This window comes from Choloepus didactylus, chromosome 8, assembly GCF_015220235.1.
Source record: "Choloepus didactylus isolate mChoDid1 chromosome 8, mChoDid1.pri, whole genome shotgun sequence".
Classification (NCBI taxonomy): domain Eukaryota; kingdom Metazoa; phylum Chordata; class Mammalia; order Pilosa; family Megalonychidae; genus Choloepus; species Choloepus didactylus.
This window is the reverse complement of record NC_051314.1, coordinates 67,924,218-67,946,676: the sequence shown is the minus strand read 5'-3', so window position 1 is coordinate 67,946,676 and position 22,459 is coordinate 67,924,218. Positions and strand designations below refer to the sequence as shown.

Sequence of the window (22,459 nt, the reverse complement as noted above, 5' to 3'; positions counted from 1 at the left end):
AGATACTTTACATGTGTTTGTTGAATGAATAGATGGAAATAATTATAAAACTTCCATGAATATATATATATATATATATATATATATTATATTTTCCTACAATTTTATAGAGTTATATTCACATACCATACATTTATCCACAGTGTACAATCAGTTGTTCATGGTATCATCATAAAGTTGTACATTTATCACCACAATCAGCATTTGAACATACTGATTACTACAAGAAAAATTGTTTGTTTTTTTTTTAGCAATAAGAAAAAATGATAAAAAGAAAAATAACATGTCATATAATACAATATACTACTAAGGACAGCAAATAACACCACTACCAAGAATCCCATATTACTCCCCTATATCCCCTTCTCGTATACATTTAGCATTGGCGTATTGCCTTTGTTACATTTAATGGAGGTATATTACAATGTTACTGTTGACCATAGACTCCAGTTTGCTTTGATTATGTTTTTTCCTGAATACCATCCCTTTTTCAAATTTCTACATGGTTGACATTCATTTGCTTTCCCACATGCAAAAACATTTTTATATTTGTATATTTAGTAACAGTCATTGGCCACTCGTTTTTGCCACGTTATGCAGTCCCAGTCATGAATATATATTTAATACCAAAGAGAGAATATATTTGCAAATAGAAAATAGTTTCACCTCCAGTTTTGTGAGTGCCCTTTAATTATAGCTGGGTCAGTTCTTTTGTTGCCATTGGTTTTTAGAAAACCCAGAGTCTTGGATCAAATGTGTCCATTTTAAAGGACATAACATATTCTAGAAATGTAATGGAGAACAAACATGGGATATTATGACTTTGAAACAGTGTTTTTGTGTTTTGCTTTGATTTTTTAGTTTTTAAAGTACTCATGGTTGCTGAAAATTTACTTTTCTGACCACTGTCAGAGTAATCCACTTATTCTTTTGGGAAAAAAGAAGAAAGGAATCCAGACTAATACACAAAGAGATTTCCTTCACTCTGATACTGATTGAACCTAATAGCTCCTGTTTGACTTTCATAATTCTAGAAGAGTTAAACTTGAAAATGTATCTCTCAACAATGGAGCCTCTGTTTTCCACCAAAAGGCAGTGATTGTGTTGAGCATTTTAACTGGTTATCAGACCTCAGGCTGCTGGTTTGAAGAGTGAACTTTGGCAAAAGGAACTTGGCTGTCAACCCTGTTTTGCAGCTGGCTAGAATGTGAATAAACTTCCTATTGAAAAAGAGACATATCTTCTCAAAGAAGGAGAGGAATAAAGCCCTCAACCTAGTAACCTCCTCCTTTCTGTCTGTGTGCCCAGAGCCTCCACTTACCTTTTTTTGAAAGCATCTTCAAGTATCAGAGAGAGATGTTTTTAGATTCACAAAAACTCAAAAGGAGTTTTTGACAGTTACTGCTCTCCTTGGAATCCTCATCTTGAAAGATTTATTCTTTGTGAAACCCCTGCATCGAGTGTGGTTTTGTTTTGGCTTCCCCCTTGTTAAGTAGTTGTGCAAATACTGCAAGCCTTTGTGTAACAACTCATTTGTTTTCTTTCATGTTTATTAGGTCCTCGCTCTGTTTCTTAGTTTGATAGAAATGAATTTAATGTACAGTACATGGTTCCTCAAGTGGCCCCATTTCAGTAGCTCGTGACCTGTCTGTGGTTTTCTCCCACAGTGATATTCTTGTACAGCATCCTGTTTGTCTTACCAAGGTTTTCTCCTTTCTGGATTCCTCTGTGCTGTCCCTTCATCCCAGAGCTCACCATTTTAACCAAAATCTTTGACTTTTCATGTGAGATGATGATAAAAGCTGTACAAACTTTCACATTCCTGATAGGATTTTTGACATTCTGCAAATATAGCAGAAACTTTTGAGATGTGTTGGCAGCCTTGCCTGGGATTGATCATTTCAACAATGAACCATTCCTTATGTAATGCTGTCTCCTCTAAAATCACCTACCTGCCTATTCTGCAATCCACACACACACACACACCCCACCCTGCCACCACTTCCCTCATTCTGGCTTGGGTGCTTGCATCTGTTGTTTTCTTACCCTTTCCTGCTTGTTGCTATCATGACACTTACCCTATTGTATGACAATTGTCTGATTATTAGATTTTTTACTAGGTGAGCTCCTGGAGGTCAGGGAGGTACCTATTCACATTCTTATTTTGCCTCAGATGTCTTATCCTAACACATAGTAGGTATTTAGTCATGTTTGCTGATTGGATCAGTCCATGCTATTTAGAACCAGTTTAACCACTGCCCTTGCATTGTATGCTGGATTAGTGATATGTTTCAGCAGCCATAGCAGTAAACTTGATCTGAAAAACATGGTTCAGTGTATCAGATTTCAGTCAGCATTCTTACCCCAGTTTTGGCATATACTTTTAAGAGTGTTGTACATGTTATTTACAAAAACAGGTTAAACTTAGAAAGAAAGCTTCTCCTGTCATGGCTCTCCATTTTATCAGAATTTTTATTTATTGTTTTTAGTTGTGCTTTCAGAATGTTTATGTTGAAGAGATGAAGATGAACTTCCTTAGGATTATTCAGACACTTCAGTTCTTTAGCTTTCTCATTTAAAGGCTCTTGCTTGGTGGGGGTGGGGGGAATCTGCTTTTTGGACTTAGTAAGTGATGAGCTTCTATAATTATTTATATAAGTTTTAAAATCATTTCACCCCTTAGAAAACACACCCTTCTTCAATGTTATTTAATGGAACCAGGCTCTTTTATATGTTACAAATGATTTAGCTGGCTTTTCTATATGTAACTGGGAGTAGGGAGTAGGTAAGGGACAGCTTCTAACCTATGATTTGGCAGAAGATTAGCTTGTTGGCCTAGACGATTTAGCAACTTTCTGAGAATGCGACAACTTTAGGACTATGTCCTCCTAACCTTAAATACACACACACAACTTACTCTGCATTCTGTAGCTATGAGGGATCAAATTTGGGAATTGGGGTGGATAAATGAAACCCATGCCACTGGGCCTTCTGATTTCTGGATGAGAATAAGAAGCATAATGTATTTAAAACTCCAAATGTAAATTTGCCCCAGAGTAATCAACTTAGTGGGACACAAAGTTTGAGTTATATGAATTTGGGAATGGAAAATAGATTTGTTAAGCCCTTACAAAGAGCCCGACGTGAAGTGTGGAGTAAAGCTAGATTAAGTGTTTTGGGGGGGGGGGGGGTGGTGGTGGAAATGAACGAGGTAAAGGTGCTAATATTTTAAAGATATTTTGCATATACCACCTCATTTAATCTTTAAAACTATCTTGAAGCCAGATGAAAAAACCCAGACTCCATAACTTTCCTGAAGTCTCACAAATAATAAGTGGCAGAGGTGGGGTTCAAACCTATATTTCTATGGCTCCAAAGCCTGTACTCATTCTATTATACTAGTGGTTTGTTCTCAGTGCCTGTTTATATTATATGAAGCCCATACTGAAACATGGAGAGAAAAGATGCTTCTGTCAATAATTGATATCTGCCACAGGAGTTAGGGAGACAGAGGGCGAACATGAGAAGAATGTGACATTATACATAATTTCTTCAGACTTCAATATTGTTGTCGTAACGGAGAGGAAAATGATGCCCTGCCACTTTATGAGGTCTCCTTCACAAATTTCCCTTTAAGTTTCTTGATTGATTTAAAGTCTATGGTTGTATCATCTGGTACAAACTATAAAATTAAAGGGTATCTGACCCTCCCAAACTTTCATTCTTACAGCTGCCATCCTAGCATTTACCAAAAATAACATGGAGCTGGTGTTGTTTTAGCACTTACACAATGATGCTGTTGCTAACAGCATGAGTGCATTTAGAGACTTTTTCATTGGCCTATTTCTTAGCCCTAAATTATCACTCACCAGTCTTCCCAGTATATGAATATGTGAGGAAATTACATGTTTTCACTGGCAACCATTTTTTTATGACAAGTCATTAATTCTTGTTAATGTATTGCAGATATGTCCTCTTGCAAGCACAGGCCATCAGGTTGGTCAGTTTAAATAGTTCTTCCATAAAATGTTGGAAAAATATTTTTCCTGTTGTATTTTATTCAGTAAGCTATGGTGTGAGAGTAGTTCCATATTTTAAAAAAATTTTTCGCTACCTATGGGAAAAAAAGAGGTAGCTTTTATATACCTCTATTAGGAAGATGTCTTAAAGGCACAACGTATTAATGTCACAATAAATTTAGCATTTAGCATTTTGTTTACATATTTGCTTTACCTGAAAAACTTTTCTTGGGCTAACAATTTCTAGACTAATTTTCTTTTATTCTTTGCCCTACTTGGTGGGGTATTTTCTGTCTTTGTCATGAAAAAAAAAAAAAGCTATATGCTGTGTTCAGAGAGGCAGTTTGGTATATGATGAGGTTTTCGAGCCAAATAGATGTAGGTTTGAACCCCAGATCTGCTACTTTTTAACTCATGTGGCCTCAAGCAAGTTAAATATCTTCTTGGGGACTCGGTTCTTTTTTTTTTTTTTTTTTTGCATCTGTAAAATGAATATAGTTAACAACCTTCATGGTTGTTTTAAAGAGTAAACAAGCTGATATTATGAAAAGTGTCAAGAAATTTTAAGACCTTTTCCTCTTTCCCCGTTTCCTTCTTTTTAAATTCTTAATTTAGCTAGATTTAACACCCCATGTTGAACTCTTTGTAAGGGCTTAATAAATACCTACTTAATTGAATAAATTAAAATGTAACATTAAGAGAAACTCCACTGAAACCTAAAATAAGATCATCTGGGAGAAATTGAGGCAGTCCTAATGTTGATTTTCTTCGTAGTCAGTCTGCTTTTCAGGTACTGCAAATAATATGGAATTCTTCATTTTCTCTTAGACACTTGAGTTTGGAAAAAGCAAAACATTTATTAAAATACACTGATAGAAAAAAAATTAGCTAAAAGGAAATACCTGAAACTGTTGAACTATAATGCAGTAGCCTTGATTGTTGATGATGATTGTCTAACTATATAGCTTTTATCATGTGACCGTGTGATTATTAAACCTTGTGACTGACACTGTCTGGATCCAGTGTATGGGCAGATGAGTAAAACAATAACCACAAAAAATATATAAATAATAGGGGGGTAGGAGGAGGTGTGGAGTAATGAAAATGTTCCAAAATTAGTTGTGGTGATGAATGCACAACTATATGATGATACTGTGAGCCACTGATTGTATACTTTGGATGGATTACATGTTATTTGAACATATCTCAATAAAATTACATTAAAAAACAAAATATTAGCAAATTCTTTTCTTTTGGTGGCCATTAATGTGCCTGAACCATTTATTTAAAATCATTTGCAGATGTACAGATATGATTTTAAATTATTGCCTGAAAGAATTTTTAGTTCTCAATCTAAATAAGTCAAAGGAAATAGCCAAGATTGTGGGCCTCCTTTAAAAAGGTCTTGTCCAAAAATGAACATGTGCTTCAGAGTTTATTATAGCTTTGCCTCTGATTATGCGATATGACTTTGACAAGCCACTGAGTCTGTTATCCTTATTTGCATAACACAGGAATGATTAATTCTCATAGACAACCTAGGTTTGTAAGAAACGGTAACCACTGAAAATGTCATATTTCACAAAATTTAATAAGCTTTGAATATTTTGATAATAATCTTTAATTACAGACTAGGAAATTGATCAGAAAACTCTTCTAACTACCAGAACTATTGATTACTAGAAAGCTTCCAATTGTTGAAATTCTTTATAAAACGTATTTTTCAGTCAATTCATTCAGCAAATATTTATTGAGCTCCTGCTATATGTCAGAAAGTGTTCTAGGCTCTGGCCAAAGAGTAGAGAACAAAATAGACAAAATTTCCATCCCTCATGGAGTATTATTCTAGATGGGGAAAATAGACAATAAATGGGTAAATAAGTAAAATATGTGGTGTATCAGATGGTAATAAGTGCTCTGAAGAAAAATTAAACCAAGGAGGGGATAGGGAGGTCCTGGGGACGAGAGTGTTGGTGCATTTTTAGCTATGATCATCAGTGAAGACCTAATGAGAGGGTAAAGTTTGAGCTGAGATGGTAAGAAGAAGCTACAACTCTTTCGGACATTGGAGGAGGAACCTTCCAGTTCTAGGTAGCAATCAGTGCAAAGGTCCTGAGGTTAGAGCAAGCCTGGCATTTTGGAGTGTAGGAATGAGGGCAGAGAGTAGTAGAGGACAAGATAGGAGTCAGTGATGTGTTTGGATGGTGGATGAGAGAGATCTTTGGCTTTTACTCTGAATGTTACGGGTTTTGAATAGAAGCTTATTTTCTGTTTTAAAGGATCCCATTGGCTTTTGTGTTCACAGTGGAGTGTAGGAAGACATGAATTGGAAAAGAGACACTTTCCCGAGCCACTTTACTAAGTACCTCATAGTGAAACAGTGAACTGTTTCTTTAGTAAAGGGTCTTTGTAGAATAAATGAGTAAAAGAACATATGGATTACAATGCCTTGTGATAATCAGTCTGAATCCATTTTCATTATGCATTTATTGATTCAAGTTGTTTTTTATGGAGCATATGCTATTTGCTACACATTATGTTAGTCTCTGAAGATACTCATAAATATGAGATATTTTGAAGATTTTAGGGTTGGGATGAGTTTACCTGACCCCAGGATTCCCTGGAAGGGTTTGGTTTTTGTTTGTTTGTTTGTTTGTTTTTTAACTTTTAAAAAATGTCAGCTTTATCAGGTTTTGTTTTTTTTTTTTTTTAGAGAAGTTGTGGATTTACAGAACAATTGTGAATAAAATACAGGATTCTTACGTACTACCCTACCACCAACACCTTGCATTGGTGTGGGATGTTTGTTATAACTGATGATAGCACATTTTTGTAGCTGCACTAATAATTGAAGTCCATGGTTTAACTTAGGGTATACTGTGTAGTGTAGTTCCATGGATTAAAAACTTTGTAAAATTCTGTTACCATATATACAATCTAACATTTCCTCTTTTAATCATATGCAAATACATATTTCAGTGCTTTTAACTGCATTCACAATATTGTGCTACCATCACCACCATCTGTTTCCAAAACTTTCCATCATTCATGTACATTTTAAGCCTTAACTTCCCATTCTCTATCCCCATCCTGTGATAATCTGTCCCATCCTGTGGTAAACTATATTCTAGATTCTGACTCTGTGAGTTTGCTTATTCTAATTGTTTCAAAACAGTGAGATCATGCAATATTTGCCTTTGGTGTTTGGCTTATTTCTCTGGACATGATGTCTTTAAGGTTCATCCATGATGTTACATGTACCAAGACTCCATTCCTTTTTATGGCTGAATAATATTCCATACCACATTTTGTTTATCCATTCATTGGTTGATATACACTTGTGTTGTTTCTATCTTTTGGCAATTGTAATTAATGCCACTGTGTATATCAGTGTGCAAATATCTGTTCAAATCCCTGCTTTCAATTATTTGGGGTATATACCTATTAGTGAGATTGCTGGGTCATATGATAGTTCTATTCTTAGTTTTCTGAGAAACTACCAAACTCAACTCCACAGCTGCTACACCATTTTACATTGCCACCATCAATGAATTGAGTATTCCTATTTCTCCACATCCTCTTAAACACTTATTATTTTTTGATTTTTGAATAGCAGCCATTCTAATTGGTGTGAAATGGTATATCATTGTAGTTTTGATTTGCATTTCCCTGGTGGCTAATGATGTTGATCATCTTTTCATGTGCTTTTTGGCCATTTGTATAGATTTTTTGGAGAGATCTCTATTCAAGCCTTTTGCCCATTTTTAAAATCGGTTGTTTGTTCTTTTTGTTGTTAGGTTGAAGTATTTCTTTATATATTCTGGATTTTAATCATTTATCAGATATGTAGTTTCTAAATATTTTCTCCCATTGTGTAGGTTGTCATTTTACTTTCATAACAAAATCCTTTGATGCACAAAAGTTTTTTATTTTGATGAGACACCATTTATCTATTTTTTTCTTTTGTTGTTTGTGCTTTGGGTATGAAGTTTAAGAAATCATTTTCTAGGCCTGTGATCATTCTAGCTCTTATATATATGTCTTTGATTCACTTTGAGTTGATTTTTGTATATGATGTGAGGTAGTGGTCCTCATCTTGTTTTTTTTGCAAATGGAGATCCAGTTTTCCCAACACCGTTTATTGAAGAGATATTCTTTCCCAACTGGTCTTTGCCACCTTGTCAAAAATCAGTTGGCCATAAATGTGAGAGTTGATTTCTGAGCTCTCAGTTCTATTCCATTAGTCTATATGTATGTCTTTGTGCCATTACCATGCTTTTTTTGATTACTGTGTCTTTGTAACAAGTTTAAGACTGGGAAGTGTTAGTCCTCCATCTTAATTCTTCTTTCTCAAAATGCCTTGAACTATTCAGGTCCCCTTGCCCTTCAATATAAATTTGAAAATTGGCTTTTTCATCTCAGCAAAGAAGGTTCCTGGAATTTTTATTGGGATTTCATTGAATCTATAAATTGCTTTGGATAGTATTGACATCTTAACAATATTTAGACTTCCAATCCATGAACATGGACTATCCTCCCATTTATTTGCATCCTCTTTGATTTCTTTTAGCAGTGTTTTATAGTTTTCTGTGTAGCGGTCTCTTACATCCTTTGTTAGAGTTATTCCTAGGTATTTGATTCTTTTAATTGCTATTGTGCATGGAATTTTTTTTCTTGACTTCTTCTGATTTTCCGTTGCTTGTGTATAGAAACATTACCGGTTTGGGGATGTTGATCTTGTACCCTGCCAGTTTCCTGAATTCATTTATTAACTCCAGGAGCTTTGTTGTGGATTTTTCATAGTTTCCAGTATATAGGATCATATCATCTGCAAATAGGAAAAGTTCACTTCTTGCTTTCAATTTGGATGCCTTTTATTTCTTTTACTAATTTCATTTATTTCGTATTTCTAATTGCTCTGGCAAGAACTTCCAGTACAGTGTTGAATAACAGTGGTGACAGTGAGCATCTTTGTCTTGTTCCTTATCCTAGAAGGACAGCTTTCAGTCTTTCACCAGTAATGAGGATATTAGGTGTGGGCTTTTCATTTATGCCCTTAATCATGCTGAGGAAGTTTCCTTCTATTTGTAGTATTCTGTCAAGAAAGGGTGCTGTGTTTTGTCAATGTCTTTTCTGGATCAATTGAGATGATCATGTGTGTTTTTTTCCTGTCCTTCATTCTATTAAAGTGATGTATGATATTAATTGATGTTCTTATTTTGAACCAACCTTGCATGCCAAGGATAAATCCCACTTGATCATGGTATTTAATTCATTTAATGTGGTCTTGGATTCAGTTTGCTAGTGTTTGGTTGAGGATTTCTGCATCTATATTCATAAAAGATACTGGTCTGTAGTTTTCTTTTCTTACGGTATCTTTATCCGGCTTTGGTAGGAGAGTGATGTTGGCTTTGTAGAATGAGTTAGGGAGTGTTCCCTCCTCTTCAATTTTTGAAGAGTTTGAGCAGAATTGGAGTTAAGTCTTCTTGAGTGTTTGGTAGACTGCCCCTGTGAAGCCATATGATCCTGGGCTTTTCTTTGTTGCTGGGGGGTGGAGGTGGGGGGTGGGGGTGGGAGTGGAATTGATTACTGACTCAATCTCTTTTCTATTAATTGGTTTGTTGAGATCTTCTATTTCTTCTTGAGTCAATGTAGGTAGTTTGTGTGTTTCTAAGAATTTGTACATTTTATCTAGGTTATGTAAATTATTGGCATACAGTTGTTCATAGTGTCCTCTGATAGTCTTTTGTATTTCAGTGGGATTGGTAGTAATGTCCCCCTTTTCATTTCTGATTTTAGGTATTTGTATCCTCTTTTTTTTTCTTTGTTAGTCTAGCTAAAGTTTTATCAGTATTACTGATCTTTTCAAAGAACCAACTTTTGGTTTTGTAGTTTCTATTTTTTTTTTTCTTTTTCAGTTATCTCTGCTCTCATTTTTGTTGTTTTCTTCCTTCTGTTCACTTTGGGTTTGTTTGCTCTTTTTTTAGCTCTTCCAGTTTTGTGGTTAGGCTCTGATTTGAAGTTTTTCTTCTTTTTATAATGTAAGCATTTAGAGCTATAAATTTCCTTCTTAGCTCTGCCTTTGCTTCATCCTATAAGTTTTGGTATGTTGTATTTTCATTTTCATTTGCTTCAAGATGTTTCCTAATTTTGCTTTTGATTTCCTTCTTAGCCCATGGGTTGTTTAAGAGTATGTTGTTTAATTACCATGTATTTGTGAATTTTCCATTTTTTCCTCTTACTAATTTCTAGCTTCACATCAGTGTGGTCAGAGGATATACATTGTATGATTTCAAAATTTTTTAATATATGGAGACTTGTTTTTTGACTGCTCATATGGTCTGTACTAGAGAATGATCCATGTGCACTCAAGAAGACTGTATATTTTGTTTTCATTGGGTATAGTGTTCTATATATATCTGTTAGGTCTAGTTGGTTTAGTGCATCATTCAATTCCTGTACTTCCTTAAGGATCTTCTGACTAGATGTTTTGTCATTATTGAGAGTGGTAGTGTTCTAGTTTGCTAATGCTGCAGAATGCAAAACACCAGAGATGGATTGGCTTTTATAAAAAGGGGGTTTATTTGGCTATACAGTTACAGTCTTAAGGCCATAAAGTGTCCAAGGTAACACATCAGTAATCGGATACCTTCACTGGAGGATGGCCAGTGGCGTCCAGAAAACCTCTGTTAGCTGGGAAGGCACATGGCTGGCGTCTGCTCCAAAGTTCTGGTTTCAAAACGGCTTTCTCCCAGGATGTTCCTCTCTAGCAAGCTTGCTCCTCTTCAAAACGTCACTCGCAACTGCACTGAGTTCCTTCTCTTTGAGTCAGCTCATTTATATAGCTCCACTGATCAAGGCCCACCCTGAATGGGTGGGGCCATGCCTCCATGGGAATATCTCATCAGAGTCATCACCCACAGCTGGGTGGGGCACATCCCAAGCAAATCTAATCAGCACCAAAACGTCTGCCCCACAAGACTACATCAAAGATAATGGCATTTGGGGGACACAATACATTCAAACTGGCACAGTATGTTAAGGTCTCCTACTAGTAGAACCATCAATTTCTCACTTCAAATCTGTCAGCATTTGCTTCATATATTTTGGGTCTCTGCTGTTAGATGTATAAAGATTTATAATTGTTACATCTTCCTGTTGAATTGTCCCTTTTATCGGTATATAAGACCATCTTTGTCTCTCATAACTGTTTTTGACTTAAAGTCTACTTTATCCAATATTAGACCAGCCACCTCAGCTTTCTTTGTTTACTACTTGCATGGTGTATTTTTCTCCATCCTTTTACCTTCATCCTACTTGTGTCTTTGAATTTAAGGTGAGTCTCTTGCAGACAGTATATAGCTGGGTCATGCTTTTTTATCTGTTCTGCCAATCTCTGTCTTTTGACTGGAGAGTTTAATCCATTTACATTTAAAGTAACAACTGATAATCCAGGACTTTCTTTGCCATTTTGCTATTTAGTCTTTGTAAGTTTTATACCTTTTTTGTACCTCACTTCCATTAAAGCCTACTTTTATGTTTATTTGCTTTTTGTTGTATCATATTGAGTGCCTTCTCCCTTCCATCTGGATATATTTTTTATCTATTTTCCTTGGGATTAAAATTTAACATCTTAAATATATAACAATCATATGATTTATACTAATTTATCTTCAGTAGCGTGCATATATATATACTTTTCCTATGCCCCTCTGTCCCCCCACCAATTTTTTTTTTACTTGATACCACTTACATCTTTGTACACTGTATGTCCAAAATCCTAGATTTATCATTACTTTTTATACATTTGCATTTTATCACCTATAGGAAGTAAGAAGTGGAGTTACACACCAAACAATATAATAAAATAATACTGGCATTTATAATTACCCAAATGGTTACTTGTACCACAGGTCTTTATTTCTTTATGCTGCTTTGAACCACTGTCTAATGTCCTTTCCTTTCAGTCTGAAGAATTCTCTTTATCATTGCTTATATGACTGATTTAGTGATGATGAACTCCCTTAGCTTTTGTTTATCTGAGAATGTCTAAATCTAGCCCTCATTTTTTTAAAAAACAAGTCTTGCCAGATATAAAATTCTTAGCTAGCAATCGTTTTCTTTCAGCACTCTTTCCCTTCATTGCCTTCTTGGCTTCATGGTTTCTGATGAGAAATGGAACTCAATCTAATTGGGAATCCCTTGTACATAACATGCTCATTTTCTGTTGCAGCCTTCAGAAATTTCTCCTTTTTCTTCTTTGCAATTGATAGTGTGATCAATACATGACAGAGTATATTTTTCTTCATGTTTATCCTGTTTGTTGTTCTCTTAGCTTTTTGGATGTGCATATTCACATTTTTTGCTAAGTTTGTGAAGTTCCCTGTCATTTCTTTGATCTTTCCTTCTGCCCCTTTCTCTCTTTCTTCTCCTCCTGTGACTCCCATAATGCATATATTTGTGCACTTGATAGTATCACAGAGGTGTCTTAGGCTATTTTTGCTTTGAATATTTCTTTTTCTTTCTGCTTCTCAGCCTGACTCATTTCAAGTGTCTTGTCTTCAAGTTCACTGGTTCTTTTTTGGACAGCTTCAATCTGCTCTTGAAACTCTCCTGGGCATTTTTCATTACAGTTATTACAGTCTTCAAATCCGGTAGTTCCATTTGGCTCCATTTCAAAATTTCTATTTCTTTACTTAGACTCTTAAATTTTTTATCCATTCTTTTCCTGATATCCTTTAGTTCTTCTCTGTGCTTTCCTTCATCTCCTTGAACATAAATAAGATCATTTTAAAAAGATTTTGTTTGGTATGTCCATGTTCTCATCTTCTTCATTGGTGTTTTCTGGATTTTTTGTCCTCTTCCTTTGGATAGGCCATCATTTCTTGTTTCTATGTTTTGAAGTCTTTTTTTTTTTCACGCTGTGTATTTTAAAATTTTAAAATATTAACTCTGGAATTTCTTCCCTGAGATGTCTGTTTCTTAGTTTTGTAACTAGCTTGTGATAAGACATATTTTCTTAAGCTTCAGCCCTTGTATCAAGAAGTTCTGCCAAGGTGAATGCAGTGTGCAGGGTTTTCCTTGTCTTTCTGGGCCTCTGTGTTATCCCTGGCTTTTGCTTGTTAGTTGTTTTGGAGTTCCCCCTTTTATGGGAGTTCAGTTGTCCCTTTTGTTTCCCAGGAGACAGACCTCCCTCTCTCAGGTATTTGACACTGGGAGGTCTTTGTCCCAGAATGTCCACCTCTTTAATTTTTTATACTCCTGTTGTTGTCTCATGCTGCTTTTTGCCTGGAGGGCAAATTCTGAGAAGAGGGTCACACAGGATAGAATTATCCCAAGTCACTCATTCCCAGCCAAACCAGAGCCAGGGACCCATGAAGGAGGTGCAGACTGGCTTTAAAGGTCTCTGGGGAGGGGATCAGAAAGGGCTCCAGTGGTTCCCAGAAGCTGAGCTTTCCTGACCTACCCAGCAAATGCTGCCCTTAAGCTGTCCCCTGCAGTCCCGAGGAAGCACTGCATCTTTAAATCTTCACCACTTCGGTCCCTGTCCAGGGAGTGGCTTTCACTGCCTTTGTCAGGTCAGGGTTGAAGCCACGGCTGCTGTCACTTTTGTCTGGGGCAGTTGAAACAATAAATATTGTCATAGCTGAGAACCAGCAATCTAAATTCACTAATCAAAAGCGATTGGCCGTGCCCATACTTGTTCTTGGTGAATAGGATTTTCATGTCATTTTCTTTTAACCAGCAAGCTACCCAGGGCTGGACCCCATGGTGGCCTGCTATGATAGTTGTGGATGGGCTTTGGTGGCCGTCCTTGCGGAGAAAGCAATTTACTGTTCTTTACCGTAATTTATAAGCCTCTTTCTCCCGCTCTTCCCTGGATGCTGTCCAGTGGTCTCCTGACCTCTGAAGTTTCAAAATAGTTGTTTCAGATAGTTCCTGCCTGTTTAATAGTTGTTTTAGTTGGAGGACTGAGTTCTGGAGTTCCTCCACCATCTTCCCTGGAAGTCTCTTTATCAGTTTTTGATATTCAGATGTAGCATTTCTAAAAGTGAAGTACAGAACAAAAAAACAACAAAATCAAAGGTCTCTGTTCACTGGGTTTAATCAGTCATGATTTTATGATATATTTGTGGTTTTAAAGAGCCTATTCTTTTTAAGTTGTAGCATGTGCATCATGAACAGCAGGGACACAGCCTTGTCAGTGTTAGAGGTATCTGCTGAATTGTCTTCTGCCAGGCCCTGTGTTCTGCATGGAAAATATGAAGATGATTGAGATATAGTTCCTGTCTTTGTGGAAGTCAGAGTTTAAGAGAAGAGTTGTAGGCACATTAATTTCAACCTACAGCAAGTTTCAATATGGTTCCTCATACCAGGCTAATGGGAGACTCACAAAGATACATTGTTCAAATTAGTAAGACGTTAAATGACAAATACTGTTCCATTCTACTGTGAGATTTGTAGTTCTTCATGGACACATTCATTAGGTCATTTTTCACAATATGAATTGTTACTAAAGAATTGATCCATTGTGTAGGATTATGGGAAACTTTCACCAGATTTTCCAAGGTGCAGATGCATATATTATGAAAGGAAGCAACAGCATTGGTCAAAAACTAATTCCAGAGAGATGGGACAAGATGGCACCATAGGGAAGTGTGTAATTCAGTTAGTCCTCTAGAACAGGTAGTAAATAGCCAGGAACAACTAGTAAGTAATCTGGAACAGCTGTTTGGGAGACATCCATGACTGGACACACATCATACACCAGTTTGGAAGGGGTGTAAGGGCTGAGACCACGGTGTAAAACTGTAAATAAAGCCCCCCAACTGGCAGAAGCTGGCAACCCTCCCCACTGACATGGCAGGCTGAGTTGAAGCACTCCCCTGTGAGAAAAAGAAGCAGTCTCTCCTGGGAGCAAGGGAAGGTAGCTCAACCAGTCCCCAATTGCAGTTTTAATTAACAAATTTGGAATGCTGAATGCAGTCTACAAGCACAGATAAATTGGGAGCAAGCAGGAAATGAACCCTGAAGTCTCTCTCAGTAGAGAAGATTCAGGGCTGATGAAAAATAAAATAATTAAATAAGAACAGAGGATTTTGGAGTTGGCTGAGCCCTGGAAAAGGGCTGTGCCCCAAGAAAAGGGACATATAGACCCAGATACTGACTCCGGCTCTTGACTGGCAAAACTGCGGGACTGGGGACTGGTCCTAAAAAGAGGATTTCTTTTTCTTTTTTTCTTTTCTCTTTTTTTAAACCATTCTAAGTAGCTCATTGGAGAAAACCTCAGGCATTTTCAGTTGTCACTGCTGACCCAGGCAAGGGTGGAGTTAACATAGGTCTGAGAGACAAAGTAAGGAGTCAACTGAAGATGATAATTCCTTAAAGAGCATATCTTCCCCAAGAAAAGGTGGGGGGCAGCTCAACTTATGGATCTCTTTCAGAGAATTGAGACCCCAGGGGCTGGGGGTGGTGGGGACAGAAACAGCTTTAGCTTGCCTTGACCGTGCCCCTGGCAGGGACAGGGTCTGCTAAGAATTAAAGGCACCACACCTCTTTATGCCAGAGGGGAGCTATGGACTGACAAGAGCCATCTGCTGGGCAGGATAGGAAAAGCACAGAGTCTAGAGGCCACACAGGAAAGTCTGACAACCTTCTGGGTCTCATCCTCAGGGAAACTTGATATTGATCAAGTTATACAAGTTACACACTCTTCCTGAGACCTGGGCCTGTCTGGTCTGGGAAAATCTGTTTGGGATCAATCATATCTGGGTAGACCCACTGTGCCAGTTTGAATGTATTATGTCCCCCCAAACACCACTATCTTTGATGTAATCTTGTGTGGGCAGACCTATCAGTGTTAATTAGATTGTAATTCTTTGAGTGGTTCCATTGGAGATGTGCCCCACCCAACTGTGGGTGATGACTCTGAGTGGATAATTTCCGTGGAGGTGTTGCCCCGTCCATTCAGGGTGGGTCTGAATTGAATTACTGGAACACTATATAAGATCAGACAGAAGGAGCAAGATGCTATAGCCAAGAGGGACAGTTTGAAGAAAGCACAGGAGCTGCAGATGAGAGATAGTTTGAAGACGGCCATTGAAAGCAGACTCTTGCTCCAGAAAAGCTGAGAGAGGACAAATATCCCAAGTGCAACTAAGAGTGACATTTTTGAGGAACTGCAGCCTAGAGAGGAATGTACTGGGAGAAAGCCATTTTGAAACCAGAACTTGGAGCAGACACCAGCCACATGCCTTCCCAGCTAACAGAGGTTTTCCGGATGCCATTGGCCATTCTCCAGTAAAGGTACCTGATTGTTGATGCATTACCCTGGACACTTTATGGCCTTAAGGCTGTAACTGTGTAGCCAAATAAACCCCCTTTTATAAAAGCCAATCCATTTCTGGTGTTTTGCATTCCAGCAGCATTAGCAAACTGGAACACCCACCTCAAAAAAAATAAAAATTAGATTTCATGTGAGCAGGGCAAGAACCAGCATAACAAGAGCTGAAAAAATTCTAAAAAGTTGAACAGAAGCTATGATAGAAGTCTAGAATAAATTGAACTGAATGCCAAAGAACAGGTAGAGAACAAAGCCAACCAACAAGAAAACCCTAGGAAAAGAGTGAAAACAACTTCTAGAATAAACTCATCAAGGAAACCAGATACCTAAACACCAACAAAAATTTATGAATCACACTAGGAAAAATGTAGATATGGCCTATTCAAAGGAACAAACTAACACTTCAGACGAGATACAGGAGTTTAAACAACTAATTAAAGATGTTCAAATAAACATGCTAAATCAATTCAAAAATCAAATCAGTGAGTTCAGGGAAGATATGGCAAAAGTGGTGAAGGATATAAAGAAGACATTGGGCAAACATAAGGAAGAACTCAAAAGTTAAAAAAAACAAATGGCATAACTTATGGGAATAAAAGGCACAGTAGAAGTGATGACAAACACAACAGAGACTTACAACAGCAGATTTGAAGAGGCAGAAGAAAGGATTAGTGAACTAGAGGATAATGCATCTAAAAGCCTACGCACAAAAGAACAGATAAGGAAAAGAATGGGAAAATATGAGCAGGGTCTCAGGGAATTGAATGACAACATGAAGCACATATATATGTGTGTCATGGGTATCTCAGAAGAAGAGAAGGGAAAAGGGGCGGAAAGAATAATGGAGGATATACTCACTGAACATTTCTCATCCCTTATAAAAGACCTAAATTTACAGATCTAAGAAGCACAGTGTACCCCAAACAGAATAGACCTATATATAGGCCTACTCCCAGACACACTTACTATCAGATTGTCAAGTGTCAAAGACAAAAAGAGAATTCTGAGAGCAGCAAGAGAAAAGTGATCCTTCACATACAAGGGAAGCTCAATAAGACTTTGTGTGGATTTCTCAGTAGAAACCATGGAGGTGAGAAGGCAGTGTTGTGATGTATTTAAGACACTGAAAGAGAAGAACTGCCAGCCAAGAATTCTATATCCAGCAAAACTGTCATTCAAAAATGAGGGAGTGTTTAAAATATTTTCAGGTAAACAGACACTGATAGAGTTGTGAACAAGAGACCTGCTCTATAGGAAATACTAAAGGGAACACTATAGGCAGATAGGAAAAGACAGGAAAGAGAGGTTTGGAGAAGAGTATAGAAATGAAGACTATCAGTAAGGGTAAAAAGAGAGAGAAAGGGACAAAGTAAAATAAGATATAACCTATAAAACCCAAAAGACAAAATAGTAGATGGTAGCACAATATTGTGAGTACACTGAATATAGCTGAGTATGAGTAGGGTTGCAAGAGGAAGGCTAGGGGTAAGTATGACACTAGAAAGAAAGATAAAAGATAAGGACTAAGAGTGTATGACTTAGTGAAACCTAGAGTGGATAATGATGATGATTCAATGTACAAATATAAGAATGTATTTACATGGAGGAGAACAAATGAATATCAACATTGCAAGGTGTTAAAAATGGCATGGTATATGGAAGAATATAATTAATGCAAATTAGGGTGTATAGTTAACAGTACATTGTAATATACTTCCGTGAAATGTAAGAAAGGCAATATACAAAAGCTAAATGTCAATGAGAGGGGAATATAAGGAAGGGATATAGGATTCTTGGTGGTGTTTGTTCTCCTTTTTATTTTGTTTTTTTTTTTATATTTTTCGTTCTTAATTTTTTTTCCTCTTCTTTGTTTGTGGAAGAAATGGAAATGTCCTCATATAGACTGTGGTGGTGAATGCATGAACATGTGACTATACCAGGAACCATTGATTGTTTACTTAGGATGGATTGTATGGTGTGTGAGTAAAACTGTTTAAATAATAAACAGAAAGATACAAGTGCTAGAGAAAATGTGGAGAGAGGGATGTACCTATTCACTGTTGGTAGGGAAGTAGAATGGTGCAGCCTATCCGGAGGGCAGTGTGATGGTTCCACAGGAGGCCAGGTATGGGGTTGCCATATGATCCTGCAACCCTGTTATTAAGTATGTATTGGAAGAACTGAAAACAGGGAAACAAATGGACAATTGCACACTGGTATTTATGGCAGCAGTAATCACGATTCACAATGGATGGAGATGGCCTAAGGATCCATTGACTGATGAATGGAAGGGCTAACTGTGGTGTATGCATACAATAGAATATTGAGGCAGTTCCAAGAAGGACTGAAGTTGTGAGGCATGCATCTAGATGAATGAACCTTGAGAACAGTATGTTGAGTGAAGCCGGAAACAAAAAGACTGATATTATAATGCCTCACTAATATGGACTAAATATATTGTGCAAACTCTGAGAATTGAATTTGAGATCATAGGTTACCAGGGAAGGCTTATTGTAAAGGTTTCTAGATTGCAAGCTCTTAGAGCAATCACATCTATTCCTGAGTTATGTTTATTTCTAAATTCTGAAATGCTGAGCTCTTTGTATATAACCCAGTCATTCCCTGGAACTTTGGAAATCTGTGTGACCCCTGAGACTCAGAGCTAGAGTTCAGCAGCTATGAAAGTCACTACTACCCACTACTGCAACTGTTAAAAAAACTGAAAAAGAGATGAGACTTCACTTAAAGATATGAATGAAGCTGATCTGGTTAGGACTAAGGCAAATCAGACTAAAGGATAAAGGACGATATTGACCGAGTTTTAAAACTTCAACTTCTGTGTGAGACCAAAGGAAGAGATGCTTATTTGGTGCAAAATTTATAGCTTTTGTAGCACACTAAATAATTTAACCTGTATGATTGGTTTATTTGAACACCATAACTACTTGGAACCTTGAATGAGGAGTGAGATCTTGTTGATTTGTACAGGTTAGTGTGATGCCCCGATTCATCCCAGAGTAGTTTGGGCAGAGAAAAAAAAGTATTTGCAAAGCCCCCTTGAGAGGCTAGGGAAAAATGTGGAAATATTAAACTTCCCCACCTGGGGAATTACTGATAATTTGCAAGCATTGGGGACTACCAATTTACTAGGCTAAGCTGTCGATCTTGGGGCTTGCACTTTTGAAACGTATTCCTGCAAAGGAGAAGCTAAGCCTACTTGTAAGTGTATCTAAGAGTCACCCCCAGAGAGCCTCTTTTGTTGTTCAGATGTGGCCTTTCTCTCTAAGCTAGCTCTGCAGGTAAACTCACTTCCCTCCCCCCTATGTGGGACATGACTCCCAGGGCTGTAAGTCTCCCTGGCAATTTGGGACATGACTCTGGGGAATGAGCCTGACCTGACATCATGGGATTGAGAAAGCTTTCTTAACCAAAAGGGGGAAGAGAAATGAAACAAAATTAGAGTTTCAGTGGCTGAGAGTTTTCATATAGAGCGAGAGGTCATTCTGGAGTATATTCTTATGCATTATATAGATAACACTTTTTAGTTTCTAGTGTATTGGAATAGCTAGAAGGAAGTACCTGACACTGTTGAACTGCAACCCAGTGGCCTTGATTCTTGACAATGATTGTATAACTGCATAGCTTACATGGTGTGACCGTGATTGTGAAAATCTTGTGGCTCCTACTCCCTTTATCCAGTGTATGAACAGATGAGTAAAAAAAAAGACAATAAATAAATAAATAAACAAACAAACAAACAAACAGGGGTAATAAGGAGTATGGGATGTTTTGAGTGTTCTTTTTGTATTTTTATTTTTATTTTTTGGAGTAATAAAAATGTTCAAAAATTGATTGTGGTGATGAATGCACAACTATATGATGGTACTGTGAACCATTGATGTATACTTTGGATGAGTATCTGGTGCGTGAATATATCTCAATAAAGTTGCATTAAAAAGCAAAAACAAACAAAAAAGGAATATACTTCTGGTGTTTTAACATGGACAATGGAAAAGGAAAATTTCAAAATCTGTGTTACACTGGAGAATATGGGTGAAAGGTTCAAGGTACTTTTTATACTATTTTTTAAACTTCTTGTGAGTCTTTAATTATTTCAAAATTAAAAGTTGAAAAATATCTGTGAAAAAGAAGTAATTCCTTGGGAAAACCTATTCCCAGTCTCATGAACTGAAAAAGAGAAAAATGGATAATTCATGATGACAAGGTTCTTCAGAGTAAAAAGCTTATGCTAAAGGTGTATTGAAAGTGAAAGAGAAACAAAAAAAATTTTTTTTAAATATTATTTTCCAGTATGAGGAAGCACCTACTGTCTGGTCCCAGGTTATGGGCAGATTCTCTTAATTGTTAGCATATGAGTTTGCGTTTTAAGGACCAATTAACAAGGCATAATATTTTTGTAACTTTTTGGTTTTTTTAAGTAAGAGGGACCTCACATTTGTTGTTGCATCCGCTACAGTGCAAAACCAATTCTTTTGTAACTCTTAAGATGTCTGTGAGTTAACCTTTTGGCAACATAGACTATTGTTCACTCTTTCACCAAACCTACAAGCTCTAAATTTATCTCATGAATGTATTTATAACAATATATTCTAAGTGTTAATGTCCTGTATATGTGTGTATGCTCTTACATGCGGATACTCAGATGATAAATCCTTTATACTAACATTTCTTTTGCATTAATTTTCAATTGAGATAATTCCCAATCCTTTATTCTGTTCCCAAGAATCTTCCCCCAATCCCTTATTTTTTAAGTATGTTTGTCCTCTTTTGAATCCTCTTAAAATTCTTCATTCCTAACAGGTTGAATCCAAACCATATATATCACATTAAATATAACAGATTTTCAGTTTTCTACTTCAAATGATAAAGGAAAAACAATTCTTGTGGATTTTGTTCTTAAAGATGTGATATTTGACATCACATATGTTACTTCGGATTGAATTAATTTTGAAGACTTTTAGTAAGGATCAAAATTTGGAACATAAAGTAACAGTTTAATTAAGATATAATTCATATGCCATATATTTCACCCATTTAAAACGTACAATTCACTGGTTTTTCATATATTCAAAGAGTTGTGCAACTGTTACCACAGTTGATTTTAGCATATTTTCATCCCCCTGAAAGAAAATGCAAAAGAAACCATTAACAATCACTCCCCAATCTCCCCCTCTTAACAGTACCAGGCAACCACCAATCTATTTTCTGTCTCTCTAGATTTGCCTGTTCTGGATGGTTCGTATAGATGGAATCATACAATATTTGGTCGTTTGTGACTGGCTTCTTTCTCTTAACATAATGTCTCCAAGGTTCATCCTTGTGGTAGCATGTGTCAGTACTTCATTCCTTTTTTTTTTTTTTTTTTTTTTTTTTTAATCATCATTTTATTGAGATATATTCACATACCACCACGCAGTCATACAAAACAAATTGTACTTTCGATTGTTTACAGTACCATTACATAGTTGTACATTCATCACCTAAATCAATCCCTGACACCTTCATTAGCACACACACAAAAATAACAAGAATAATAATTAGAGTGAAAAAGAGCAATTGAAGTAAAAAAGAACACTAGGTACCTTTGTCTGTTTGTTTGCTTCCCCTACTTTTCTACACATCGATCCATAAACTAGACAAAGTGGAGTTTGGTCCTTATGGCATTCCCAATCCCACTGTCACCCCTCATAAGCTACATTTTTATACAACTGTCTTCGAGATTCATGGGTTCTGGGTTGTAGTTTAATAGTTTCAGGTATCCACCACCAGCTACCCCAATTCTTTAGAACCTAAAAAAGGTTGTCTAAAGTGTGCGTAAGAGTGCCCACCAGAGTGATCTCTCGGCTCGTTTTGGAATCTCTCTGCCACTGAAGCTTATTTCATTTCCTTTCACATCCCCCTTTTGGTCAAGAAGATGTTCTCCATCCCACGATGCCGGGTCTACATTCCTCCCCAGGAGTCATATTCCACGTTGCCAGGGAGATTCACTTCCCTGGGTGTCTGATCCCACGTAGGGGGGAGGGCAGTGATTTCACCTTTCAAGTTGGCTTAGCCAGAGAGAGAGGGCCACATCTGA

The 22,459-nt window shown here is 36.9% G+C and overlaps 1 protein-coding gene across 4 annotated transcripts in view; it reads left to right on the top strand.

Annotated features, from left to right (window-relative positions):
- Positions 1-22,459, top strand: part of SRGAP1 (SLIT-ROBO Rho GTPase activating protein 1) — a 313,329-nt gene that overhangs the window by 91,485 nt on the left and 199,385 nt on the right. The gene's annotated exons all lie outside the window — the stretch shown is intronic.